Source organism: Panthera tigris, chromosome C1 (genome assembly GCF_018350195.1).
Source record: "Panthera tigris isolate Pti1 chromosome C1, P.tigris_Pti1_mat1.1, whole genome shotgun sequence".
Classification (NCBI taxonomy): domain Eukaryota; kingdom Metazoa; phylum Chordata; class Mammalia; order Carnivora; family Felidae; genus Panthera; species Panthera tigris.
In genome coordinates, this window is record NC_056667.1 from 151,120,014 (window position 1) to 151,148,000 (window position 27,987).

The window sequence follows — 27,987 nt, forward strand, 5'->3', positions numbered from 1 at the left end:
GAAATTAGGGCAAAATCACCCATATTTGCTTCTGTATCTGGTTTAACACAAGGAAATGAGTCTTTGAAAACCAAACCAAACCAAACCAAACCAAACCAAACCAAACCAAACCAAAAACCCATATCATCAACACAAGGTGGCGCTATGGACCAGTCTCTTAGGAGGAAGAGTTTGTGTTCAAGCATTTCTCTCTTAACTCTGAGACTGATTTATATAAATCCACCCCATCCCTATTTTTTTTTAATCTATTTTGTTTCTTAAAAATCTGATAATGCAGTGGGGAATTTAGTTTTCTTAATTTAAAGAAAAATGCAAATCTGAAGCTCACTAGTAAATGTTTTTATATAATTAGTAATCACAAATTAAACTTCTAGGTTTCCTACCATATTGACAATTTATGTATATATTTATATATTGTCCCCACTTTTCTCCAAGAAGGACACCATGATTGTATTCTTATTATCTCATGAATGGACTCCTTCTCTATGTTGACATAGCCATCCATCTTTCTGTTCGGATTTGCCTAGAATCTGATCCATTCCTGCTTTAGTTCATCACATATAGTTACAAAGATCATTTTACTGAAGGGCCATTTCATATCACCACTATTTCTATAAAATATTTTCTTTCAATCAAGCATCTTCAGTGGACATCCCGTTATGTATCTGTCTAAATATAAATTCTTTTTTTTTTTTAATTTTTTTTCAACGTTTTTTATTTATTTTTGGGACAGAGAGAGACAGAGCATGAACGGGGGAGGGGCAGAGAGAGAGGGAGACACAGAATCGGAAACAGGCTCCAGGCTCTGAGCCATCAGCCCAGAGCCTGACGCGGGGCTCTAACCCACAGACCGCGAGATCGTGACCTGGCTGAAGTCGGACGCTTAACCGACTGCGCCACCCAGGCGCCCCTAAATATAAATTCTTAATTTGATATTCAACTCCATCTCACTTTAATTCCAGGACACTGCTCCTCTCTCTCGCTCTCTCTCCCTCTCTTTCATCTCTCCAGCCATACAAGCCCTATTTTGTATCACTTAAAAGTATTGTGAGAATTCCTGTCATTTGTTAGAGCTTTTTCCTCATTTCCTTGTGATATGAGCCCCCCTGGGACCATCGTTCATTGGTGTCAATCAATTTCCTTAAATTCTGTCATAAGGCTCATCTTCTTGAACATGTCTAAAGCCACATTCCTCCAAAACATAATTCTTCATTTTGCTCCACAAACACTAGTCTTATGTGAAATACTTATAAAATATTTAAAGAGAGACTATTATTTACAAAGCATAGTCTACAGTTGTTGGAGCCTGTTTTTCTTTTCTTAAGAACATTATAGCTTTATTATTTTGTGTTTCCCAATCATTTCAAGAATAGGGTATGTACATTTAATTAGTACTTGTCACAAGTTCAGAGAATAAATGTGTGAACCCAATCTTCTAATAACTTAAAACTTAGTATTGACAGATACACACACACACACACACACATATTTGGGCAACAACATTGTTTAAATTATGAAATATGTATATACTAATAAAAAAAGTACATATATTCAGTACAAGATTTGAGGGTAAGTATATTTAAAAGGAGAGTACAAGAGTCAATATTGTCATTTAAAATTTATTGAGGTTCTTAATCATGAGCAGTATTCAACAGAATACAGAATTGGATAAAGATCTAGTGAGGCAGTCCTCCTCATCCCATTTCTGCTGTTCAAACAATGAAGATAGCAGCCAAAGAAAATAACCCAACATTAAAAAAAATTTTTTTGAGAAAGAGAGAGGGTGAAAGCATTTGAGCGCGGAAGGGGGGGTGGAGAGAGAGAGAGAGCAAGAGAGAGAGAGAGAGAGAGGGAGATAGAAAGAGAGACAATATTTGGCAGGGTCCATTCTGGGCTGGGGGTGAATCTCACCACCATGAGATCATGACTTGAGTGACAATCAAGGGTCGGACATTTAATTGACTGAGCCACCCGAGTGTCCTGAAAATAACTCAACTTCTAAGTATGAAACACTTAAGATCATACACATTTAAGATTTTTATATCATAAACTACATGCTTAGCACATATAACCACAAAAAATTTTGGATATAAACTTTTAAGATTGTAAGGGGAAAGGTCAAGTGTCTCTTCAGTGCCTCTTTTAAAATTTAGTTGCAGTATGAGTTCATGTCACGTGCTGAAAATGATATTTTAATTTAGAACCATTTTTCACTCACATTGTATGAAATAATATTATTTAAATGCTTTTTATACATATTCAACATCAATTTCCTCGTTATCAATTGAGTTGTACCTTTGTCATTTAGAAAGATTTCCTGGAAAGCTTTATCTTCTAGTTTACACAGTTTATTTGACACAGAAAGTTTTTGAATCAATATACGATGCTGTCATGGAACTTTTATCCCAATTTATAAGTTCCTATTTGATTAACATTAGGAAAGTTTGAGATTTTTGTTGTCGTCTTTATTATTTTTGCCTATTTTTTAGTAATGAAACTTTTATAGTATGTGAGCTCTGTAATATAATCATTTACTGTCTTGCTTTTTAAAATGATCTCTACAAGATTTATGTAAAATGGCATCTAACACAATTGAAAGGTTTTAGTCCCAAAGATAATAAGTAGATCTGTGTTTGGCCCCTTAAAAAAAGTAGAGAGATTATAGGTAACCTCTATGATCGTCCAAAAATGACATTGTTGATGGTTATTTCTAATTTGCCTTATCAAGAAAACCTTGAAACAATTCAATTTTAAGGTAATATTCTCCCTAAGAGAAAATTGGGGGCGAGGGAGAGGTACTCTTTGTCTTTAGACACAGTATGATTTTATTCTACCAGTGGAACCGCATTTTCTCAATTGTGTTTGGAGAACACATTAAAAAAGAAAAAGATTAGTATGCAATTTATGTTGGCTAAAATTGGAGTTCAGTTAGTATATATATACCATTTGTAACCATTTGCAAATATAAAGATAGATGGGGCAATAAATGTAGACAGAGCAGTTGCTACTTGTTGAGTTACTACAGAGGTAAGGAAGCATAGTGGTTCTGTGCACTTACCCTGGAATGAGCCTGCCTGTGTTTGAATATCACCTCCACCATTTACTGCTGTGTGATCCCGGGCAAATTGTTACCTGCTCTGTGCATTAGTAGTAATGTCAATGCCTACCTGTCAGAATTGCTTGGAAGATGATACAAGTTGATAAAGTAACTAACTAGTGGCTAGTGTCTAGTTACAATGAGTGCTACACAAGTGTGTGTTAAAAACAAAAAGCAAATAGTAAATTAAACCGGCAATGCAATCATCAATTTCCACGTGCTTTTTTTCCCTTTCTTTTTAAATTGCATACAGTAGAAAAAATGTCTATGTTTGGAGACTTTTAGAGTGGACCTTTTTACTCTGGTATACACTGTATCTAATCACTTTGTGTATTTTAGGTCTTGCTTCTTTTCATGTCTTCATTTCTAATGTTTTCACTCTTTTCTATCACATGGCCATTTTTCTAATGTGACTTTATGTTGACTTTGTTCTTTGGGATATTTTACGTCTTCCTGTGTCTACATTTAATTCTAAGTTGCAAGTTTCTCACTTTAAATTTTAATATACAGTTTTATTGAAAAAGTGGATCATGTGGCCATGTTTTGTACTTTAACAAAAATTAGTAAATTTTAATCCAAATGAATAAAATTGAATTAGATCATAATTCTGATTCCGTTCGACTTAAATAATCATTGATGGCATATTTTTAAATTCTGCTTATACTTAAATTCACTTTAAGGGCATTTTTACATATGAAAGAAAGTAATTTCATCTTTCTCAGGCTCAAGCTAAATTTCAAACATTTTCTAAAAATATATTGTGGCAGGAAATTCCTACTGAGAATCCTTCATGCTCTGGTACATTCTAAAACTCATCAAATTTATTTTCCAAATAGTTAAAATGATAGAACAGATTTGAGCCGAAGAGAAAAATACTATTTTAGAGCCTTGAAAGTGGTTTGACACATCCTTGTTAAAATAAATTTAGCATATGGACAACGAATAATGTTTCTTCTTTTGATGTAACAAAAACATGAAATTTTTTTTTATCTGTATTATAATCACTACTATCCCATTTAAGCAAACAACTAATCAGGACAATACATACTTCAGACACTCAGAGAAAGAAGATCACCTTTGCTTATTTCCACTATGATCTAACATCCTTTCTAACTAGCTTCTCCAAAGCACTTCACAATAACTATCTATTTCTGCTATTTCCTACTGGAGCTTTTGTTCATAATGTTGTTTGGATTCCACAGATTTAAAAAAAAAACAATGGCACTTTTGGCTTATTATCTGCCAACAAACATGCCTGTCAAACAACTAGGCAAACCAGTGACATTCTCCTCTGACATGCTTAGATTCAAATTGTTTGATATGGTTTATAACAAAGCCACTAAATATTCAATGTTGGATTACATTTGTAAATGGCCTATTAAAGTGACAGGAACATTCAATAAATAAAACCAATGAATTAGTAATATCCAATCTTCCAGTTCCTTTTCAAGTAATTCAAAGTGTTTACTTTGTCTAGTATTACTTACATGCTAAGAACTTCCTTTTATTCCATCCTTTGTTACAGACTAAGTATCCAGACACCTAGAGCAAGAGGACTGCATCAGGATTGTTCTGCACTTGAAGTCCATCAGCCCTCTCAAGGCAATGAGGCCACAAAAGGGGCCCATACCGTATGAAGCTTCCGGGAGGAAACTAAAGTGGCAGCGATGTGTCCCTGAGCCCACAGTAATGCAGTTGATTGGTTGCCATTGCTACTTTAGCCTATCTTTCTAGGCCTTGTCCTCCGATGGGCCAATGTAGCCACCGGGATGCATAGATATCCTGCTAACAAGTGTTCGAGTATCTAACTCAGTCATAATTAAACCCTTAATGGCAATCATGAAAATCTCCTTTCACTGGTTAGGTAATTGCAGACACAGAGAATCAAAGCTTAACTATAATTGTAGGCCTTGTTGCCAGCTGAATATTGAAATGTGTTAGTATCGTGATTACTTAATGTCCCAACGTGGCTTGTGGCCAATGCTTAAAGCACACTCTAGAAAACTATAACAAAAAGCATAAACAAAGCTTAATTCTCTAATAGCATCTTAATTCTGCTTACACTGAGCATATGTAAGCTTTGATATTCTGAACTTAAGCCATGGCACAGGGTAGATGCCTACAGAAACTAAGTTTGAACTAGAAATGATGTTATAAAGATTGCCCATCCGGAAATAAAATTGTCTGATTATATATATCCTGGCTTTTGCCTTTGGCAAATAATTTTCATCGTAGTTCATTCTGTTACCTGTTAAAGACTCTATCACTCCATGATTTCCACTTAAGAAAACATCTCAAAACTCAGTAACTTGAAACAGCCATCATTTATTCTTGTACGTGTATCTGCCATTTGGTTAGGATTTGGATGATCCTGGCTAGGCTCAGCTGGGCCGAGATAGCCTTGGTTCCAAGACGGAACGTGGGTCAAATTCTTCTCGTCCTTCTTGGAGTGGTGCGTTTCCTGGGGCATGTTTTTCTCACAGGAAATGCAAGAAGGACGATGGTAACCGCACCAACCATGCACATTTCAAGTCTTTGCTTCCTTCACATCTACTAAAATCCATTGGCCAAAGTCATTCATATGGCTGTACCTAATGTCAAGGCATGAAGAAATATATTTTGTCTCTAGCTGCAGGAACTACAAACTTACATGGAAATGAATATGAATTCAGGGATGTGTAAAGAATGAGAACCAACAACTGTCTACCATAAGCGCTTCCTTAGTGATTTTCAAATTGTATCTGTGTAGCTCTAGAGCTTTCTCAAACAATCCCTCTCTGTAGGCAGAGTTACACACATTCCAGAGAATATATGCTGTCATTTCTTAAATTAAGTCTCAATTTCCCACAGACTGACTATCCACTTTTCAGGTTCATTGTGGTGAAAATAATAAATGCACCCTTCTAAAAAAATTGAAAAAAATAAATGACAATAACTCAGTATCTAATGTAAGGATTCATGCATTGTACGGAACTGCAGTGTAACCAATAGTTGCCCTGTGGTGTCTGTGGCAACGTACAACTACCTCTTTCTCTGAACAAATGTATAAGCTGTTCCAAGTAATAATATCACCTCCCTCTGCCGACGCTTTACTTTGACAACAAAGTATGGCTCATGTCAAACAAAGGAGAGCTCAAGTGTTTCCAGATTCCAGGAACGTGATACTTGAACAATTAAATGTGGAAGGAATTTCTAGGAAAGTGGAGAGATGGAAGCATATCGCTGCTGCACTCCTTTTTGTTCCAGCCTAATATTAGAAGGGACTAGTGTGTTAGAAACAGGTGATAGGAACACACAACTTTTAACACATTTTTATCCTTTTGACACTCAATGTTTATCCTTTGTTGTTGTTGTTGTTAAGTTGTTTGTAGGTTCGTGATAAAGCGGCAGTGTTCTTCTTCTTCTTGGGAACACATGTAGAACACAGTCCCCCGACTCTATTCTACATGTGTTCGGTTGGTGTAATGGGGGTGATGGCTTTCTGGCCAGTAGATTGTGAGCAGAGGGGTTATGTATCACTTTTTAGACAAAGACAATTAAAATGTGTGTACTTTCTACTCACTTTCTCTTTCCTCATTCAGCTTCTTAATGTAGAAGAAAACAAAGTTCTAGAAAATGGTTGAGCCACATAAGAAAAAAACCTATTTCTGTGAAGTAGAGCTCCATTGCCGACCATACAAGACTTGGATGTCTGAAAAATAAATCTTTATTGATTTAACATACCAAGAATTTGGAGTTGTTCATTCTAGCCATTAACAGATGCTGACCAAAAGATAAAATGATGCTGAGAAAGGGATGTTAATGTAAAAATATCCCAAAATATTCAGCAGGAGGCTAAGTAAGTGGGCCTTGTGTAATGAAGAACCAATCAATATTGGAGGCCAGTAGGCTGGAGGCTTTTGATAATCTTTGGCAAAATGTTTAGTAAAAATGCTGGCATGATACTTTGAAAGGCAGATCTTGTGCCATTGAGCAGGCAGCTTTAGAAAAGGTGGAAAGAAGCGTTGCGTGAGCATATGTTAGAGGACTATTGGTGACTTTGGCAAGTTATTAAATGAAGTAGATGAGCTGGTTAACAAAAATAAATGAAACTGAACTAAGAAGATCAAAAGTTCTGGAACCCGCTTCTAGACATTAAATAGTAAGAGATGGTATGGAAAAAGATTGAGGGATGGGGCCTTAAGGATAACTATCACTAAGCCAAGTGGCAAAGGTGAGAGTTTTGTTCTAGATGGCCTCAAGTTAGCACCATTAATTTGAGGCAGAGAAGCGGGGGGGGGGGGGGGAAGAAGCAAAAAATAAATCAAGCTTAAGAATTGTCTAGGTTACTGGCACATGGATTTTATTAAGGGTAGATATGTCTTATGCCTGTGATGTTTTTGCCAGTCTTTCAAAATATCATGAGCCCAGGCTTAACAAACACTTTCTTTGTTCAAGCTGTAAGCAAAGTTTGGGTCCTCGAGTTTACTTCATTAGAAGCAGTCTGCAATATATGCATGGCCTCCAAGGAGGAAACAATCCCCAATGTCTACCTCAGATATGGTATAGAGAATAATTGACAGAAACAATGGGCAAATGAGTCCCTTCCAGAGAGCATCACTAGTGTCCAACTAAAGCAATTTTCTCAAATGCCTGGACAGATGACATTCAGTATGTATGCCTATTGATTATGAGAATATCAGGAAATGTGTCTATTTATTTCATAGGTCCCCGTGCAATAAGGAGCCACAACTAGACGGACAGAGTACTATCCATTATTTGGATAGCATAGGCTTACACTGAATGCAAAGATTGGATTGAGTTCTTTCCTGGGGAGAGGTATGCGTGTGTTCTATACGTGGAGAAAAAGAAATAATATTTCATGACAAAAATGACTAACTGTGGTAGATGTTGCTAATTTTCACATGAAATAGATCCTCTTCTTCTTGGCATATCACTAGACTCTCTTTTTCCAGATTCCCTTGCAGTTCTTTAGAACTACGCAACTGAGGCCAAGGAAGAAGAAGTGAAATGTTATCCCAAGATTTAGGTGGTTAAGAGAGAATGTGCCTTCTCCCTCATCTCTTTGCTCATCCATACCACTGAATGCAGAGAAAAATGAGGCCTTAGGAGATGTTGGATTACAGGAGGTAAGGGCCCTGAATCTCTCAATAATACCATGTGGCAAATCCAGATTGAACGATGACATGAGAGAACAATATATTTTAATTGTATTAAGACACTGAGAGTGTGGTTTCTAGTGTTAGGGTGGCTTGCCCCTCCTGCTTTAGTGCTTATAATCCATTATTTTTTATATTTTAGGTTGATATATTTAAAACTATATTAGAAGGCAGATATAATTTTTCATGCACAATAATTTCCATAAAATTCTGTGGAATATATTTTTAGCTAGGGAAGGAGTGCTAAAATTGAAGGGAGAGTGGTTAAACTAAGATGTTAAGTAGCCAGTGGGCAAAAATAATTATTTTTAATAACATCATTGCATTCACAATTTGGAATGGAACTCATTGACTAATCTAATGCCTTATGTGGTACAGCCTTTTTATTATTCAAATAAAAAAACTGAGCCATAGAGCAGTAAATTAATTTGCCCAGGTTCATAAAGGTAGAAAACTGAGACCCAGACCTGGGAACCAAACCTCCTACTACCTAACCCAGTGTTCTTTCCACTATAACACACTTTTCAATCCATTAGACATTGTATATCAGAGAAACTTACCAATTTTGACTTTTGTGAGATATGTTTATTAAAATAAAATATAATTTTCTTCCAAAATTAATATATATATTTAATGAAAATCCAATAAAAATCCCAAAGAGATTATTTTAGAATCTGATCTATTTTATTAGAAAGATTAAATAGACATCAATATTTAGGAAATGGTAAAAAAAAAAAAAAAGACTAATAACAGGGTATCTGCCATACAAGATTTTAAACTTTACTATAAAATTACACAATTGAAACTGTGTGGTGGTACTATTAAGATAAACATCAGCTAAATAAGATAGTATAACATAACCTAGACACAGATTCTACAAAGAAGTCCATATATTGCAAGAACTGGCAGTATAAATAGGATGAAATAAACAGTCTGTGACTATCTTCTGCTTTTCATAAGCAAGTCCAGCCAAGCCCTAGATGCTCCTTTTCTAGGTGATAGACTTAAATGAGGGAGGAGCAAACAACCTCTACAAAATCTTGCATTCAAATCTCTTTGTGTAGAAGTGCAAGTTATTCTCTTTGATTCTCTTAGCGGCTACAGGAAACTGATTGCACTCTACCGAGAAGTTCGGAATTTTCGTGAAATGTTACAACAGATTCCCCTTTTTGCTGTGACAGAGGTTCACATAAGAAGATCAGAATACTCCTCCCTCCAAAACATTGCTAAGGAATAAAGGAACAATAAAACCTGCTTACTAGTCCTTAAGTGGGAGTTCAAAATATTCTCTCACAAGTACAATAGCCTAGAGAGAGAATTCATCCTTAATTTGCATAAGTCCTAAGACAAAGAAGTAGATATACTAAGCTTACAAGGAAATGAAGAAATCACTGTAGAAATATCAATAGTTTTTAGAATATGATCACCAATCTTCTATTTACGAAAATGACATAAAAAGCAAACAATATAAAAATACCAATATTTTTATTTAATACGCAAAGTAAATGGTTAATATGAAAAAAGTTCATATAAAATCAACTAGAAAATATACATAGGCCAATAGGTGAGTAAAAAGGATGTGAAGGAGAAATTTACAAATGAATAAATATAAAGGTTTTGTTACAGTAGAGAATGCACATGTTTTCAAGATTTTAACAAAATATTTGAAATATGTATTGCAAGTTTTTAAAAGGTTGAAACACCTGACTATTAATTTGTTTTGGAATCTATCCCAAAGTAAAAATGCCTTAAAGAAAAAAAGATGTGCATAAAGAAAGAAAGAAAAAGAAAAAAGATATACACACATCATATTTTATCAGTAAAATTGAAATTTTAAATTAATTCAGACAGAAATCAGCCTGAATTAACCTGTATAGGAGAAATGTTAAATAAATTTCAATGAAATATTATGTAATTAATAATATGGGAATTGGAAAAAGTTTTGAATAATCTTTATTTGTTTCAATTATATGGAATATATGGGAATATTGACAAAATATAGCACAGGTAAAAGCTGGAAAAATCATGTATTAGTATCTGAATTCTATAAAAGGATACATACATCTAGGAAAATATATCTGCCAACTATAACAAAGTCAATATTGCTAAACACTGTAATTATGAGTGGGTGGTAATTTCTTTTCTCTGTTTCTCCAAATTTTCAAAATATACATTGATTACTTTCAAATTCTGAACACTTTAATATCCTTGCCTTCCCCCATACAAGTCTATGCATAAATACTATCAGAGTTGAAAGCTACTTGACTAAATAAAGATAGCATGGAACTATATTCTAGTGGCCATCTATTTTCAGAGTTATTAAGGAGATATCATAAAATTTATGAGTGATTTTCTACTTTTATGTCCTTAAATAATCTTTTTTAGATTAAACCAATTATTTGATTTTATAATTAAAATCCTTTTCTCTTTCTTTTCTTCTCCCATTAAACTAGCAGAACTCCTATTAAGATAGTGTTAATTGCCATCTTTTACATCTCACTGAAATAAAAAATTTGAATGTTTCACTTTGTGTGTCAAACTATGTATCTCAGAATACCGGTGTTTTATTACCCCATGGCAAAGCAGTACCAAAATTCAGTTAGAGTCGTACAGGAGATATGAAACATGTGTTTATCCAATCCCTGTTGATCTCTTCAATCTTTATCACATTGTTTCAAAGATGTTAAGATAACTGTATTTACCCATTATACTTATTGCTCTTCCAATTTTCTCAGGTTAGAAAGCTGATATGCAAAATCTCTAAATTGCACTGGCAACCCTCCAAGGAAATCTACTACAGACAACCAAAAGCTGGATGAGAAGAAACAGAAAGAAATTTTTCAAATAGGTATTTACAGAACTTTTAATAGCCAACTTACCTTCGGTATTATTCCTAAGACCTCTTGCATGACATTGGGAGCAGTAAGAATTTCGAAGTCTAGAATAATTCACAGCTCAGTACAATCTCAAGGGCAGCTATCCTTTGTAAGATGTAATGTGGTTTTTACATACGTAAATTAAAGTTTTAAAAACTGCGTACCATAGAAAAAATAATTTGGTGAGATATGATCTGTTGCTTTGATGCAATGAAAAGGTGTTTTCTTTTGCTAGGTTAAACAAGAGTAGTAGTTGTTGCTAATTGCAAGAGTTTACAGAAATTTTAATAAGCTAATGCACATCCTAAACCTTTCCCAGACTTAACACATCATCCTCATCCTAAATTCTAATTAAAAAAAAAAATGCCCCCATGTGTGTCCCCCTGAAAACGGTTAGGAAATACTTATCCTTGGCAATTCTTTTACTACCACTTTTAATGTAAAGAATCTTTTTTTTTTTTTTTTTCCGAATTTACAACTTTTTTCAACAGTATGACTGCAAGTGATCTAGCCTGGACGACATCTACTCCCTCCACCAAAAATGATCAAAAGTATATATGGTGCGAGTTTTTCTATCTCCTAAGAGTCCTATACATTCTGGCTCTGGTTTCCTGAGACGAGAAATGGGGAAATGCCCACAAGCAAAGTGAGGCCTAACTTAAGTCACAGAGATGGAAATAACTTTCAGCATATACCCACAAGGACACAGCCAGCCACCATGAAGAAGTGGATGATTGTTTAGAGTAAAAACAGTTCTAGAGAACCGAGTTGTGCCCTCAGCACACGTCACCTCCTCCTCTCTGCTTTAGTGTTCCACATGACGCCAACTCAGTCACTCTCTCTCTGCATCTACAGCTCCTGCTGTCACTTGCAAGCTGGTCCTCATTATTCTCTTCTCTATTGAGGCGTTTTCTTAACCCTGAGTCCTACATCCCCATAGTTTCTGCTTACTGCTTCCTTTCTGTGTATCTCTCAGCAACTTTAACCACCCTATTGTCTTCAGCCTTTCTTTGAATGTCCCATTCAAACTTCACAAAGGACATGAAAATCTGATTGGGTCTGTCAGTCTCATCCATTTTAAGGCAGCTGAGTTGGCGAAAGTGCTCTCGCCAGGAAAATGTACACTCTGCTGGCCAGACGCCATGTGGGTGCCTTTGTGTCTAGCACGCACTCTGGGACCAATTGTATATGGTAAGAGTGGTGATGTCCCCCACATAAGGAGCCCCTCTGAGGGAATTTGGGAACAACAGACACCTTGGAATCTCCAAGGAAAACCACGAAACTGACAGATGGCTTAGGATGCCCCCTTTTGGTATTATTTATGTCCTCTTTTGTACTGTCTTTAGTACATCCCTTAAACGTTTATGTTGTTCTGTGTATATCCTCATGAGGAATTAAAAAGAAAAGTTCCCGCTTAAATGTGTATAGAGTATTGGTAAATGCCTAAGAGGAGAATGAGCACAGTAGATGAAATCCTCATTGAAGCCTTAGTAAAAAATGTGCAACTAATTTGAGACACCTCCTGTAAAAGAAATTAAAGGTGTTTCTGAGGAAGATCCAGCTTAGTGAACAAACGTGAGCCATGAAATTGGATGATCAACCAGTTGCTTGAAATAATGCATTGATTAGGTACTCTTATTAATAAGGCAGGAGGTCTCATACCTCCAGTAGTATTTTTGCTGCTACGAATTGGAGATGTGGAAAGCAACGTCTGGGACTGAGGAAGATCATTTCTTTCCTTAATCCTTACAGAAGAGTAGACCAGAGATGTTGAGGCTGAGAAGATACATTACCCTCCAACGCAGGACGTCAATAAGGCGTATGCACTGAAATGGGTTGGAAACCATCTAAGGCCAAGAAAATGACAAGCAGGGAATGTTAAGAGCCTTGTGCTCTGTCATCAATAGTTTGAATGCTCGAGAGAGGTCAAGACCCATAAGATTAGCCCCTTCTTCTGTCACACAAAAATTGAAAGGCTGGTTTAAACTGTGCTTTTATAATAGCACTATAAAGTAAGGTCATTCTTCCATGTATGCCAATAAGAACATTCGCATCTGCAGCAATTTGTGCTATGGTAAGCCATAAAAGCAAAAGAGCACTTGGCCATATATATTCTGAGAGAACCCGAGTGCCTGGAATCAATGAAACAGGAAAGTCACCGAGTGAGCAAGAACGCATCTTGAAAAAGTGGCCGTGGCACGGGAATCGTGTTAATTGAGTTCCTTCTCAGGCTCAATTTGTACCACTGGTGGCAACATTTCCTCTGAGGGGGCCGGTGATCGATAACGTGACTGACAATGGTAAAGTAAAAGGAAGGAAGTGTTCTCTTCCAAGGGCAGTACAGGTGTGTCCATGGTGTTGATGTTTACAGAGCCCATTTCTCTTACGCCAGCCAATCCCACACAGCCTCTGTCCTGAACATCTGGGCACTATACATACCCTGATCTGAACTTAAAAAGGTAAAGATTCACACCAGTCTACCATCTTCACCCACCGAGATCAAATCAATATTCATGGAAAACGAAAAGTGAACGTTAATGCAACTCTAAGCAATCATAGTTCCAAATGCAATCACCTTGGTTTCTAAATTTGGCAATTTATTTACACGTCAGCCAATGGAGGAATGGACTTGAATATTTCTCAAAACATTTAATACTTCTCAATATCAGGCTTATTTGGTTTTATTCCGTATTTGTGACATACCTGACAGACTGTTCAGTGCCTAAATTAACTAACATGTGTTCAGATGCCAAGACTTCTTACACATAAACCTAGGATGAAAGACACAAAATATTCTTTCAGGGGCTGAGAAGGAGTTTTCCACAAATTTATGTAAGACATAAAAAGTCTTTGATAAGATCTTTAACTTAAGACAACTTATCTGAAACGGCTTCCACGTGAGGAATATATGAGAAACGTTAGAAGCCTAACAAGTTATTCTCATTACATTTGCTCATATGGGAGTCATAGTAGAGTGAAGTTTATAAAGGAAGCAAAAAGGTGACATTTTCAAATTGTTTTCCAGATGACTCTTTATAAAGTGAGTTGGCAGCTTTAGCATAATTTGAGCTCAACAGGTATGAAGAGCACAACACAATCCCAAACAAGCAGCATTGTTCCCTGGGATAACAGTCTTTTAACAAAGTAAAAGCGGTTCTGAATGAATTGTAAAGAAAAAAAAAATCTGTCCAGTGATCAGAACACAGAGGGTTGTGGTTCACTGGCTCTGTCTCAAAGGACCCAGGAAACTGGGAGGGGCAACCACTTTCCACACTCCACAGGCCACATGGAAGCTTGGCGGATGAAGAAAAAATCCCCAGGGCTGGTGACTGGTCAATTACGAATTGTAATTCAACTGTCCCTACAGTTGCCAGAGAAACCAACTTGGGAACTGTGGTACCTTTTGAGACACGACTAAAGAATGGCCATGGCTGGTTAGAATACAGTACTAACAACAGTGTTTGATCCATGTGCTGAACAGTACAATACAGGCAATTCCTTGCACTTACCAACTGCCTTATTAGTAAAAAAGGGAGCAAAAACATGTGGCTATATCAACATGCCATGGTTCCCTCGTCCACAAATGACTGCATCTGGTGTTAAACTGAAAAACTGATACTTCAGAGACATGAATCTGCCACATTTCAAGGATATGACATCAATGAGAACAAAAATGTGAAAACAAAAAACAATTCCATAGAGCAGGTAAACACCTTGACAAATATGAAGACTTTCAATCATGTCAAACTGTTTTAAAAATGCCCACTTTGCCATCCCTCTCCAGATACTTAACGCTTCCTAACACAAGAATAGAATAAATACAGGAGAGAAATCAATACTCTGCACGTCTAAACTGTTCAAGCCTGCCAGTGCAATCAAACTTTCTTCTTTTTCTCTGCAAAGAGCTCAGAGGTAGTTTCTCAGTTCAAGGATGAAACATTCTCACTGCTCCTTCTCTAAATATAAATATAGATAACAGAGACATTAATTTCCTGAGAATTTAGCTGAAGAATTGTTTTTAGTTGTGTTCTCAGCAGCAGTTTTCTCTGGCTAGATTGAATGATTCTTTTACAAATGACCTTGTCAGTAAAGCTCCTAATAATTGCTAACTTTTTAATACTTTGTAATTGGTAGAAAAGGCTTTTCTCCTGATTTAGTGAGAAATAACTTAATGTTCCTTTTTAAAAAGGGATTATTTTCCTTGAACTTTAATATGGAAGCTGTTAAATTAGCAGCCCTGGAGGCTGGAAACTTCCATTGAGCCACAAAACCCGTAGAGCAGGAAGCTTTCGTACAAGCCTTGGAAATGCCAATGAAGAGCCTGTAATCTCCATCCCCAACTGATATAGGCAGGAGGGTTTTGACAGATCCAGTTGGGGCAATAATTTGAAGTTTGGAAAGGAAACATACCTGTCCAGAATAAGGGCCATCCACTAATGTATTTCCAAGAGACTGTCTAATTATCGTCGGGTACCAAGTAATCTTCTGAATAGACTGGGGCCCTCCTCCTCCAACCTGCTTCCCGAGTCACTGATGTTTCCACATTCGTTGCCTTTCCCGCACTTTAGACAGATTTCATTAAAATCAAGCTGGGTTCTTTTTCTCTCTTTGATGATCAGTGCTTCTTAGCATAATATTCAGGGCCTTTGTCCTCAGACACCCTTGCAGGACCATTCCCTCCCAGAACTCTCATGAATTCCATGGCTGGCTCCAGAAGGCTGGAACTTCTGAAGACAGTCTTCATGGTTGGATGGCCTGAAACTGTTAGTCTTTTTGAAAAGAAATTTCTTAATATTTATGGATTTCTAACAATGTGATATGTGCCAAAAAGTAGGCTAGGGATATCAGCAATTTGGTTTTTGATGGGGAAATAAACCCCAGAATTCAATGTATAAAGACTCAGATTATCAGTTTTTGGTATCAAAAATTGAGAAAATTTTTCTTTGGCTGATTTACAACACGTGGGCATTTTTTCCTGAATATTTATTATTCTGAAGAAATGGATCATGAAATCATATTTTTAGCAAACTTATTAATGTAAGAGGAAAACAACTTTTTATATTATCAGCTATATTAAATAACTCCTTGATTCTGTTTCTGGGGTTATACATGACACATGCAATTTTGAGGTCATAAGACATAATATATATTCTACCATTCTTGAAAAAAAATACTATGTGCCTTCCTATTGCCTTCATTGAGTTAAAGGTTTGGATGTTTTAATTTTCCTTTAAAATATTCTCCACTAAAAACTATTTCTCCTGTAAATAAAGAATATGAAGATTTGTTATTTATTTAAATATTTTTAATGAGTGACTCTATTTAATCAGATTTCTCTAAGAAAATGAAATACAATTGAGGAAAATATGTTGAATTGATTTATTCTGTTGCTCACCTATATCCACATGATATTTTCCAATTTCCATACCAAGATACCAGAAGGCGGGTGTTATTCTTATTTAATTATTTATAATTATACATTTTCTTTGAATACGTAGTCTTCCCCCTCTCTCCCTACCTGTGGTAAAGTCTTGTATGCATATTGCAGGGAGAGTGATGGTGATAATAATTATAAGTAGGACCTAGACAGAACATTTGGTGTAATGAATATTGAAAGGGTTCACACATATTAAGATCTAGGATGGTTATTCTTTCCTTAGTTTGAAAATTACTTTAAAAGCAAAAACAAAACAAAACAAAACAAAACAAAAGCTTTCCCTTTTTTCCTCTATTTTTTTTCAGGTTTATATTGTATATTTAGAATCCCAAATCAAATTTCTTATGAAAAGAACTTAAGATACACTCTGGTAAGTAGTGAGAAGTGGCTGGAGAAGCAGAAGGAACCTAGTATACTGGGTTAAGGGGTTTCTGTTACATCTCATTAGCCATCATGAAATATTGGGCAAAAACCTTGCATATTCACATTTTCACTTTAGAAATATGATTCTTGAGTCAATTTGGAAGGATGATTAGAATGAGAGACAACAGGAAGTAGAAGTTTTTCTACCGCAGAAGGTAATAATCTATATCATACACTGTAGACTATACTAATTATAGACTAATCTAAGCAGGAGATGGTGAAGGTTAGGTATAGAGAGAGAGCATTGAGATATTTGAGAAGAGTCACCAGACTTGATGACCCAACAGATGTGGGGTGGGAATGAATGGATGACCAAAGCTAATCTCAGCTAATCTCAGGTTTTGACTTGAGTGATTGGACAGAGGAACATGCTATGCAGTAAGATGAGGAAACTGGAAAGAGGAGTAGACTCATTTGGGGAAGACAACATCACTATATGGAGGTTTCAGTTGTGAGGTACCAGGTAGGATATCCCGATGAAAGCCAATAAAAGCTATTGAGTGAAGCCTTCCTTCCCTCCTCATTTGAAAATGTACACATTATTAGGAAGTGCTTCACTGAAATGTTTTGCCATGAGAGTTCGATATTCCTCCAGCTTTGTATTGGCAGAGTAAGAACTCAACAAGTGTACATTAAATTGAGAAAATAAATGAATGCGTGAAGGAATGAATATTCTCACTTTGTCATCTCCCACACTAACTGTAATTATTTCCTCATGTTCATATCTCCCAATAGCTGTGAATTTCTAGAGATGACATCCTTATAAGCTCCAAAATTTAGCAAGTGACCAGAAGATAGAGAACATTCAATTAGTGCTTATTTGTTGACAGTATGAATTAATTCGTGAATTACTGAAGGAGTTAATCAGCCAGCTTGTCTCAGAGTTTACTATTTGTAAGGGGGAGTAGTAGACAAAACCATTTAGGGAAGACATTATCTCTTTCCAATCACTGGTGTACTTGACTAGTTTGCTGAAGCTGGCATAACAAAGAATTACCGACTGGATGACTTAAATCAACAGAAATTATTCTCTCAGGATTATGGAAGCTAGAAGTCTGAGATTAAGGTATTGGTAGGGTTGTTTTCTTCTGAGGCCTCTCTTCTTTGCTTACAGATGGCTGTCTCCTTCCTGGGTGTTCACATGGTCTTCCCTTTGTATGTGATTGTGTCCAAATATCCTCTGTTTCTAAGGATACCAGTCATTGAATTAAAGTCCATCCTAACAACTCATTTTAATTTAACTACTTTGTTAAGACCCTATCTCCAAATACAGTCACATTCTGAGGTGGTAAGGGTTAATACAATTCACTCCCTAACAGATACCATTTGGAATTCCTGGAATCTATATGGCCTGTCTAGCAATTTAAAGACAGCTGACTCTATCAGACATTACCAAACAACCTAACTCTAATTCACCTTAATGTTTATATCCTTAAAATACCCTAGTTCCTTGGTATTCTATCAGTATATCAGTCAATTGGAGAACCTAAAATAGTATATTGAGATGACTGCATGAATTTCTAAATACTTTTCTGAGTATAAGTACCTAAAGATGAGAAATGTATATTGTGAATAATGTATATTTGAATATTTTGAAGAATCATAAATATCATGTGGATAATTGGGATTTTTCAGAGTCACTACAATTATTAGACTCGTTTTCTATATTTCAGTAAGGAAATAACTCATACTTTTTAAACAATAAATATAGAGCAATTAAACATATTTCTATGATCAGTGATCTCATTTAGTGATAAATCATGATTGAGGCAGCAAGGGTTTATTCTGAAGAACTCATGCCATTTTTTTAATGCCATTTTTTTTTAACACTGACCTCAGGGCAGACATTTCTAGTTAAGTGCAAGTGTCAGATGCAGAGCTGTTGTACTGATTATAAAACAAAGGTGAGGCAAAGGAGGAAGAGGAAAAGCTCAGTGTACTGGGGGAAGGCAGGAAGCCAAAGGAGGGAGATGCCAGACTGGGTGAGCCTGCTCGTTTCACTAGTCACATCTTGCACTGTGGACAATGTTCCACTTCTCAGCAGAAGCAACCTGTGGGACTCAGGAGAGTCATGAAATTTAATCTGCAATTCCTTAAGTCCCATTTTGTCCTTAGTTGCTGATGATTCTACTTTTTCCCCCCTCAAATTAAGCAGTGTAAGCTCTTGGAACCCAGAATTTTTTTCCTATTAAAGAAATTATTCTACTGTAACATGTAAATTCCTTATATCTCTGTAATGAAGAGCTCAAACTTAATTTTTCGTTAATGTAAGATTTTTTTTTGCATCTAATTTGATGAATAATGTAAGCTTTGGAGACATATTCTCTTATTCTCGTTTAACCCCCTCATTGGGCCGACCTAATTTTTTTTTCCAATCCTTACCCATTTTACATAAACTACACTCCATGTAACAGCAAGATGGATCTAAAATCAGCATGGATGTCAGATAGGAGAATATCCATGTAGAGTAATTTATTCAGAGAGCCAATTTAAATGCCTCATTTAAATTTCATGGAAATGGTCTTGCTTGTCCAGCAACTGGCTGTGGAATAGGTTAGGAGGAGCTTATTTTCTGGCCCCTCATTTTCTCTATCTCTTTGCCACTGTCTAAAATCCAGCTTGTAGGACTCTATCCAAACAACACACACACACACACACACACACAAATCATTTTTAGGCTTGGGTAATTCCTTCAAGCCAATACATTTCCCTTGCAAGTTTGCAAGTTAACTGCCATTTGCTAGAGTAGATCCGGTCTAATATGCCTCAAGTCAACTTGTGTGTGGTTCAAATGGGGGTTCATATTTCTGTTCCGTGTCTACGTGCATTGTCTGTTAGGAATTCTGTCTGCTGGTTGCACAGCAACCTAACCAGCAGAAATTAGGTTGGACACCAAGGCACTGATTAGAGTTATAAAAAGCATGGATTTATTTCTGTTTATCTTAGACTTTATTTGGCTCTAAAAATCCAGTTGACTGAAGCAGAGGTTCATTTAAGTTCCTTCAGTGTGCAAATCTTATCACCAGTTTTACAGCTTAATAACTGACGATTTTCTCCTTTTGTCTTTAAATTTCCCATATTCACACATCTCTTTGAAATGGACATTTTGAAATCTTTCAAAAAGGGTGAAACATAAACCCTCTTAATGACTAACTTTATAAAGCAGAGGACAACCTTGGCTTTGCCCAACATAGATCATAGAGACCTGTGGTATGCAGAGAAGAGGTAGATAACTGGCCTTCAGCTCCTGGGAAAATGGACTCATTGGGAAGTCCCTCTGACTTCTGAGACCCAATCAAAAATGCAACTCACTGCTGAATTGGAAAACCTCAGCCAGGTCATCCTCCTGTTGTAATAAGGAAGTCTTTATATTCTGATGACCATGGTGTTAAACCTTGTTTGTACTTGGTCTTCCTTGCAACATTTTCACAGTTCATCTTATTAAATGGTTGGGCCACATTTAACTCGACACCCACTTTCTCCAGACCACAGTGTTTGATCATAGATTTATAGATCATTTAACACGAGCAACAGCTATTTCACCAACAGTCTTGCTGTCGTTAAGCAGCAGCTACTGTCAAAGTTCAGGAACAGGCCCAGCAGGATGATGAAAAGAATCAAGACACAGTGCCTTTCCAACTGTCACAACAGCAGAGAGAAGCATCTGGTGCCCAGGACAGCCAGTAGAAAGGGCGCCAGCAATGGGGGCTCTGATTCTGCAGGCTTTTAGGAGAAGTTCCCATCTCTATCTCAATGGACAAGGCAAGGAACCCCATCAAATTCCACAAAGGACAGATTAGAAAGTTATTGTGCCAGAAATCCCCTGGAATCATCAATCTCAAAACCAGAGGAGATTTTCCTGAAAACTGAAAATAAACAAACAAAACTTATTAATGAATAGAGACTGAGAGAACAAAAATTGTTCACACACAAAAAATTTACTTTAAAACATCTTTGCTTCTTGGAATCCATATTTATGGCGGAAATTAATAAACCTCTTTTATTACATATTCATGTATTATCTGGTTTGCATCATTTCTTAGTATAGCTGTGTCCTCATCTCTGACATTCTTTCCTATCATTGTGATATTGTGAGAACTAAATTAGAAAGTGCATGGAAAGTGCCTTGACTGGAGCCTAGAACCAAGTAAATTTTCCATAAGTGGGAAGATTTTTGTTTTAAGCTGTTTTAATTCCAAAGAGCAAGGAATTATTTCCCATAAATTTAATTAAATGGTCCTACATTAGCAAGTACTAAACTTCTAGAAAATACAGTAATTATTCCTACCGAAGACATAGATTGGACTCCCAAAATTTGTTTATGAGTCAAATGGAATAGATTATTTCACAAAATGTTATAGGTAGTCATAAAGGCTCGAGGCCAGCCTGTAAAATCATTACTTTTTGTAAATTTAAGCTAGTATAATCTTCCAGGGACAGAAATACATCCCTCTTAAAGATACCACATTTTTAAAATATAATTGATTGAAAGGAAATATTGTTGTTAGTATTATGTATTTTTAATTTTGGTTCTTCAGTAAAGCAAAAAGTTTAATGAAAAGCAACTCAGAAGAAAGTGAGGTCTTCTGTGAAACTTTTACATGAAATGCATTTAAGGGCTTTGGGGATATATTATTTTTATTTTGTTTTATTTTAACAGTGACAAATTATTATCCTGCTTCATATATTTCTTTTGCTTTAATCTAATCCTTGTGTTTCCTCAATAACATAAATGAGTCATTTAATAAAGATAAGAGTCATATCTTGATTATAATGTGTTTTATTTAATTTCTTAATTCCAGCGTTAGCACATAGCTGTAGATGTTATATATATGTATATGTGTATATACATATATATAAAAAGTATACACATTTTATATGTTTTATATATATATGGTTATATGTAATATACACACACATATATGTGGTGATATCTAATAAACTAAATCAATAAAAGAAGCTTTTTTCCCTCTGGAAAGCAGGCAGGGACAAAAGACAATAGAGAAGGAAAGCTAATATTATATGAAAAACTAAGAAATGGAAGTGTAGAATTTATTTTATTTTAATATGAAGAAATTAAAGAAGTATTAAGAGTCAGAGTATCATATATTAGGCAACAGAGACCATAGGACCTTGACAATTTAGCAATTCTATCTTGCAACTGCAAGTAACACCATGACCACCTGACAATGACTTAAACCAGAGCTTCTTAAATTTTGATATTCTTTTTAATTGACTTTATCTTGTTAAAATGCCTATCTGATTGGATAGGTCTCAGGTGAGTCCTGAGATTCCACATTTTTCAACTTCCCAGATGATGCTGATCATGACCACACTTTGAGTAGCAAGGGTTTGAGACACATTGTAGTAGCATTGTATTATTGTAATTAACATTGTATTAGCCAATATTTGACATTTATTGTTGACTAGATGAGAAATCTATAGTCATGGTTAGTGGTTAGTTCATGAACTCAATGTTATCATCAAGAAACTGGAGAATTCTCATTCTCTGCTTTAATATTTCAGCATTTATTGTCATATTAATTATTGATCTCACATGGCTGCTACAATTCCAGTCATTATGTTCTCACACAACCACATCCAAAGGCGGAAGCATGCATAAGAACTTTACAGTAGTATCTCTCTTCTCTTACCATGTTACAAAACTTATTTCAGAAGGTTCAGAACAGGTTCCCCCTAATAGCTCATTGGCAGGAATTGGATCATATGGCCGTTTCTACCTGCAGGAGAGGGAAAGGAAGTGCTAGACTTTTTAGCCCCTGGAGTGAAGGTTGGATGAGGGAGGAGGGGGTTGAGAATGGCTATTAGGTAGCCAAGAAAACAGTCATGTATAGGAGGTTTCATTATGATTGCCTTCTGGGTGGAGTAGATCATCTTCCTTCCTGGAGTGCAGGAAAGAAAGGGAGACCACAAACTAATGGATTCTATAGATACATTTTCATTAGTCCATTCTTCATATTTCAAGAAATGTCTGAAGCATATCTGGCAGAAGGTGTCAGGTTATTTAAAATCATTTATTTTCAATTGCAATGTTTAACGCAGTATAGGTTTAACTGAGGTTTGTATAAAATAAATTGGATCTTTTTGGCTTTTAGCTAATAGGTCTCCATTCCTCCAGCTCACGGCTTATGCATTTGACACAGTTGTACATGTGAGTATGAGCCATCCTATAGCTTTTTATTCACAACACACATAACAAAATTTAAAATCAAAGCATGTTAAAGATGCACAATTGTTAAAGGGGACCTGGGTGGTTCAGTTGGTTAAGCTTCTTACTCTTGATCTCAGCTCAGGTCATGATCTCACAGTTCTTGAGTTGGAGTCCCATGTCTGTGCGGCTCTGCCCTGACAGTGTGGAAGCTGCTTAGGATTCTGTCTGTCTCTCTCTTTCTGCTCTTCCCCGACTTGCTCTCTCTCTCTCTCTCTCTCTCTCTCCAAATGACTAAGTAAACTTAAATTTTTTTTTTAAATGCACAATTGTTGAAATAAATAGAGCAGATGGGTAGAACAAATTACTTGCTATTTCAGGTAATTTTAACTCTTTAGGTATTTTTAAGGGAAAATATACAAAGCCCAAAATGTTTCAAATGGTTTATTTAATTTTGTATTTAATTTTGTGGTAAAAAGGGTAAACTTCAAAGACAATAACTTTATACATGATTGATATATTTCAGGGAGAAGCATAAAGAAAAAAAAACACTAAATGCTCTAAGAAAAAGTGGTAAAAACTTCAACTCATAATAAAGTGTCATTTTTTTACATAAACAATTTAAAATGAATAGTTTCAGATAATAGTTTTACATAACATTGACCCAGATTATTGACCTGTAACATATGCATTTAATACTGTAAACTTCTCTTAGCCCTGTTTTCATTCATCTCACAAATTTTGTTTAGTTGTATTTATTTTTATTTGGTTAAAGATATTTTTTTTGACATTTTTTCATTTGTGAGAGAGACAGGGAGACAGAGTGTGAGCGGGGGAGGGGAAGACAGAGGAAGGAGACACAGAATCCAAAGCCGGTTCCAGGTTCTGAGCTGTCAGCACAGAATCCAATGTGGGGCTCGAACCAACAAACTGTGAGATCATGACCTGAGCCGAAGTTGGAGGCTTAACCGACTGAGCCACCCAGGTGGCCCTGGTTAAAAATATTTTAAAATTCCTTTTCAGATTTCATCTTTGACCCATGTGTTATTTAGAAGTGTGCTATTTAATCTCTATGCATTTTTTAATTTTCCATGTATCTTTCTGTTGTTATCGATTTCTAAGTTAATTCCATTGTGGTGTGAAAGCAGACATTGTACAATTTCTTTATTTTGTTTTTTGTTTGTTTGTTTGTTTTCTTCCATGTTTTTACTTAAATTCCAGTTAACATACAGTGTAGTATTAATTTTAGGCATAGAATTTAGCGATTCATCAGTTACATACAACACCTGGTGCTCATCAAAACAAGTGCACTCTTGGGTTCTGTGTGCACCTGTGGAACCTACTTAAAACACAAACAAACAAACAAACAAACAAACAAGCAAACAAAACAAATGCACTCGTTAATCCTCATCACCTATTTAACCCCGCACCTTGTCCACCTCTCCTCTGGTAACTATCAGCTTGTTCTCTATAGTTAAGAATCTATCTCTTCGTTTTTCTTCTCTTTCATTTGTTTTGTTTCTTAAATTCCACATGTGAGTGAAATCATATGGTAGTTGTCTTTCTCTATGACTATTTCATTTAGCATAATACTCTCTAGCTCCATCCACATCATTGTAAATGCAAATTTGCATTCTTTTTTATGGCTGAGTAATAGTCCATTGTATGTATATGTGTATATACATCTTCTTTATCCATCATCAGTCGATGGACATTTGGGCTCTTTCATAATTTGGCTATTGTTGATAATGCTGCTATAAACTTTGGGGTGCATATAACCCTTTGAATTAGTATTTTTTATCGTTTGGGTAAATACCTAGTGGTGCAATTACTGAGTCATGGGGTACTTCTATTTTTAAATTTTGAGGAACCTTCAGACTTGTTTTCCAGAGTGACTGCTCCAGTTTGCATTCCCACCAACAGTGTAAGATGTTCCCCTTTCCCTACATCGTCATTAACACCTGTCGTTTCCTGTGTTGTTGATTTTAACCATTCTGATTGATGTGAGGTGATATTTCATCATAGTTTTGATCTGTATTTTCTTGATGATGAGAGATGTTGAGCATCTTTTTATGTGTGTGTTGGCCATCTGTATGTCTTTTTTTTGTTTTTCATTTATGAAGATGTGCTTTATGGTCCAGAATGTGGTCTATTTTTTTGAATTTCTATGTGAGTTTGAGAAAAAATATGTAGTCTGCAATTTTCACTACCCACATCTCTCAATTTTCATTGGCCAAAGTGAGTCACAGGGTCATGCTTGAGCTCAGCAGAAAAGGGAAATATAATATTTATATATGAAGGAAATAAATTCTGGTGAATAATATATCCTCAAAATAAACCCTCAAAAAAAAGTTGTTTTAATTCCAAAGAGCAAGGAATTTGAGGATTTTTTAAAAAATTCTTGACTGAAATCTGCCAACAATTTTCTCATTCATTTTATGATTAATTTACTAAATAAATATTGATTAATCATTATTCCAACTACCATGCTGAACATAGGGTTATAGGCTTAGCCTTTAACTTTTTGGAGCATATAGACTATCAACTTGAAATCTTTGCAGCCAAGAGACATAGATGTGGCCACTGCTTCATAACAGAAGAAGTCATATACATAGCACATTACCATTAGTAATCATCAGCATAATAATTTATTAATGTAAGAAATATCAATGGATGATCAATTGGTAAAACTTAAATGTGAAACAAGGTATTTACATAGTTTAATATTATATCCTCACAGCATACTTGTTGATTACAAAGAGAAAAATAATAATTTCACATTGGAGAAATATATCCTTAACCAAATGATCCAAGTTAACATCATAGTAATTGGACAATTAGCATCATATGCCTTCTGACAGGATGCACTAAAGAAAAACATCACTTCTTTGGTATTACGACAAAATTTTATAATATGATTATAGCTATGTGGACATATCAAACAAGCCCAAATTGATGTCACTCTTTAAAATGACTGACTTAGGGGTGCCTGTGTGGCTCACTCAGTTAAGTGTTTGACTCTTGATTTAAGCTCAGGTCATCATCTCATGGTTCATGAGTTTGAGCCCTGCATTGGGCTCTGTACTGACTATGCAGTGCAGAGCCTGTTTGGGATTCTCTCTCTCTCCCTCTCTGTCCCTTCTCCATGTGCTCTCTTTCTCTCAAAATATATGAATAAACTTAAAAAAAAATAAAATGACTGGCTTAAAGTCTTCAAACATGAATAGGTTAAAACATCAAGGAGAGATAGAGACACATTCAGAATGGCAGAGAAAGAACCTTCAAAAATCTGCTCCTCAATGAAGTCAATGAGAAGACTGACAAAAATTGTGAAAATCAAACAGTGGGCACCTGGGTGGCTCAGTCGTTTAAGCATCCGACTTCAGGCTAAAGGTCATGATCTCACGGTTTGTGAGTTCGATCCCCATGTCAGGCTCTGGGCTGACAGCTATGAGCCTGGAGCCCTCTTCAGATTCTGTGTCTTCCTCTCTCTCTGCCCCTCCTCCACTTGCACTCTGTCTCTTTCTCAAAAATAACTAAACTTTAAAATAATTTTTTTAAATATAAAAAAAATCTGTTCCTCAATAGAGTCAATGGGAAGACTGACAAAAACTGTGAAAATCAAACAGAATAAAACTCTAAATGCAAAAGGTAAAACTATAAAATTCTGAGCAAAACAAAATAGGTCCTCACAGCCCTGGATCTGGCAACGGGTAATTAGATATGACACCATAAACAACAGTAACAAAAGAAAAAAATAAATAAACTTTATCAAAATTAAAAAACTTTGTACATCAGAGAGCATAACCAAGAAAGTGAAAAGACAACCATGGAAGAAATATTTGCAAGTCATATCTGACAAAGAACTAGTATCCAAAATATATGAAGAACTCTTAAATTCAACCATAAAAGTCAACCCAATTAATAACTGGGCAAAGAACTTGAATAGATATTGCTCCAAAGGAGATACACAAATAGACATTAAGCACGTGAAAAGACACTCAATATCATTAGTTAGAAAAATGTAAGTCAAAATCACAAGAAAATACCACTTCACACTAATCATAATTCAGAAAATAAAAGGTGTTGGTAAGAATGTAGAAAAATAAGAAATTCTTTACATAACTGGTGGCAATATAAAATGATGCAGCCACTGTGAAAAACATTTTACTGGTTTCTCATATAGTTACACATCGTATACCACCTGACCCAGATATTCCATTCCTATGTATATAAGTAGAATAATTAAAAACAGGGACTCAAAAAACTGCGTTCACATAAAACACAGTACTCAAGTGCACAAGATGATCATAGTAACATATTCATGTTAGCCAAAAGATTGAAAAATCCCAAATGTCCATGAATGGATGAATAGATCAACAGAATATGGTATATACATACAGTGGACTATGATTCAGTCATAAAAAGGAATGAAGTACTAAAAAGGTCTATGACATAAACAAACCTTGAAAACACCATGCTGCATGAAAGAAACCAGACACAAAGGTCACGTATTGTATCATTCCATTTATATGAAATAGGGAAATCAATATAAACACAATACGGATTAGTGATTGTGGGGGGCTAGAAGTGTGGGAAAATAAGTATTAACTACTTAGTGGGAAATAATAGCCTGTAGGCACTATACCATTAGTTGTATGTGATGTTCATGCCGACACATGGTTCCACAAGGCTGCATCCAGCCAGTGACTGAGTAAGGCAACATTACCAGAACCAGACCATTTTTGCTCACTGAAAGATTTTTTACATGAACAAGAACCCACTGACAGAAAAAGTGCCTGGGTATCTAGGAGGAAGGACATTGT

General features: G+C 35.7%; 1 long non-coding RNA gene across 3 annotated transcripts in view; it reads left to right on the forward strand.

The window, feature by feature from the left end:
* The window catches only part of LOC122241360, a 57,834-nt gene that overhangs the window by 13,479 nt on the left and 16,368 nt on the right, over window positions 1–27,987 (forward strand). The window contains exons 2-6 of one of the 3 annotated variants that reach the window (XR_006221449.1): window positions 7,804–7,915; window positions 8,053–8,226; window positions 10,992–11,104; window positions 16,875–16,939; window positions 20,561–20,967. This is a non-coding gene — a long non-coding RNA (uncharacterized LOC122241360). Of the gene's footprint in view, window positions 1–7,803; window positions 7,916–8,052; window positions 8,227–10,991; window positions 11,105–16,874; window positions 16,940–20,560; window positions 20,968–27,987 lie in introns of those variants that run through there. The other 2 variants (XR_006221450.1, XR_006221452.1) reach the window with 2 other exon arrangements.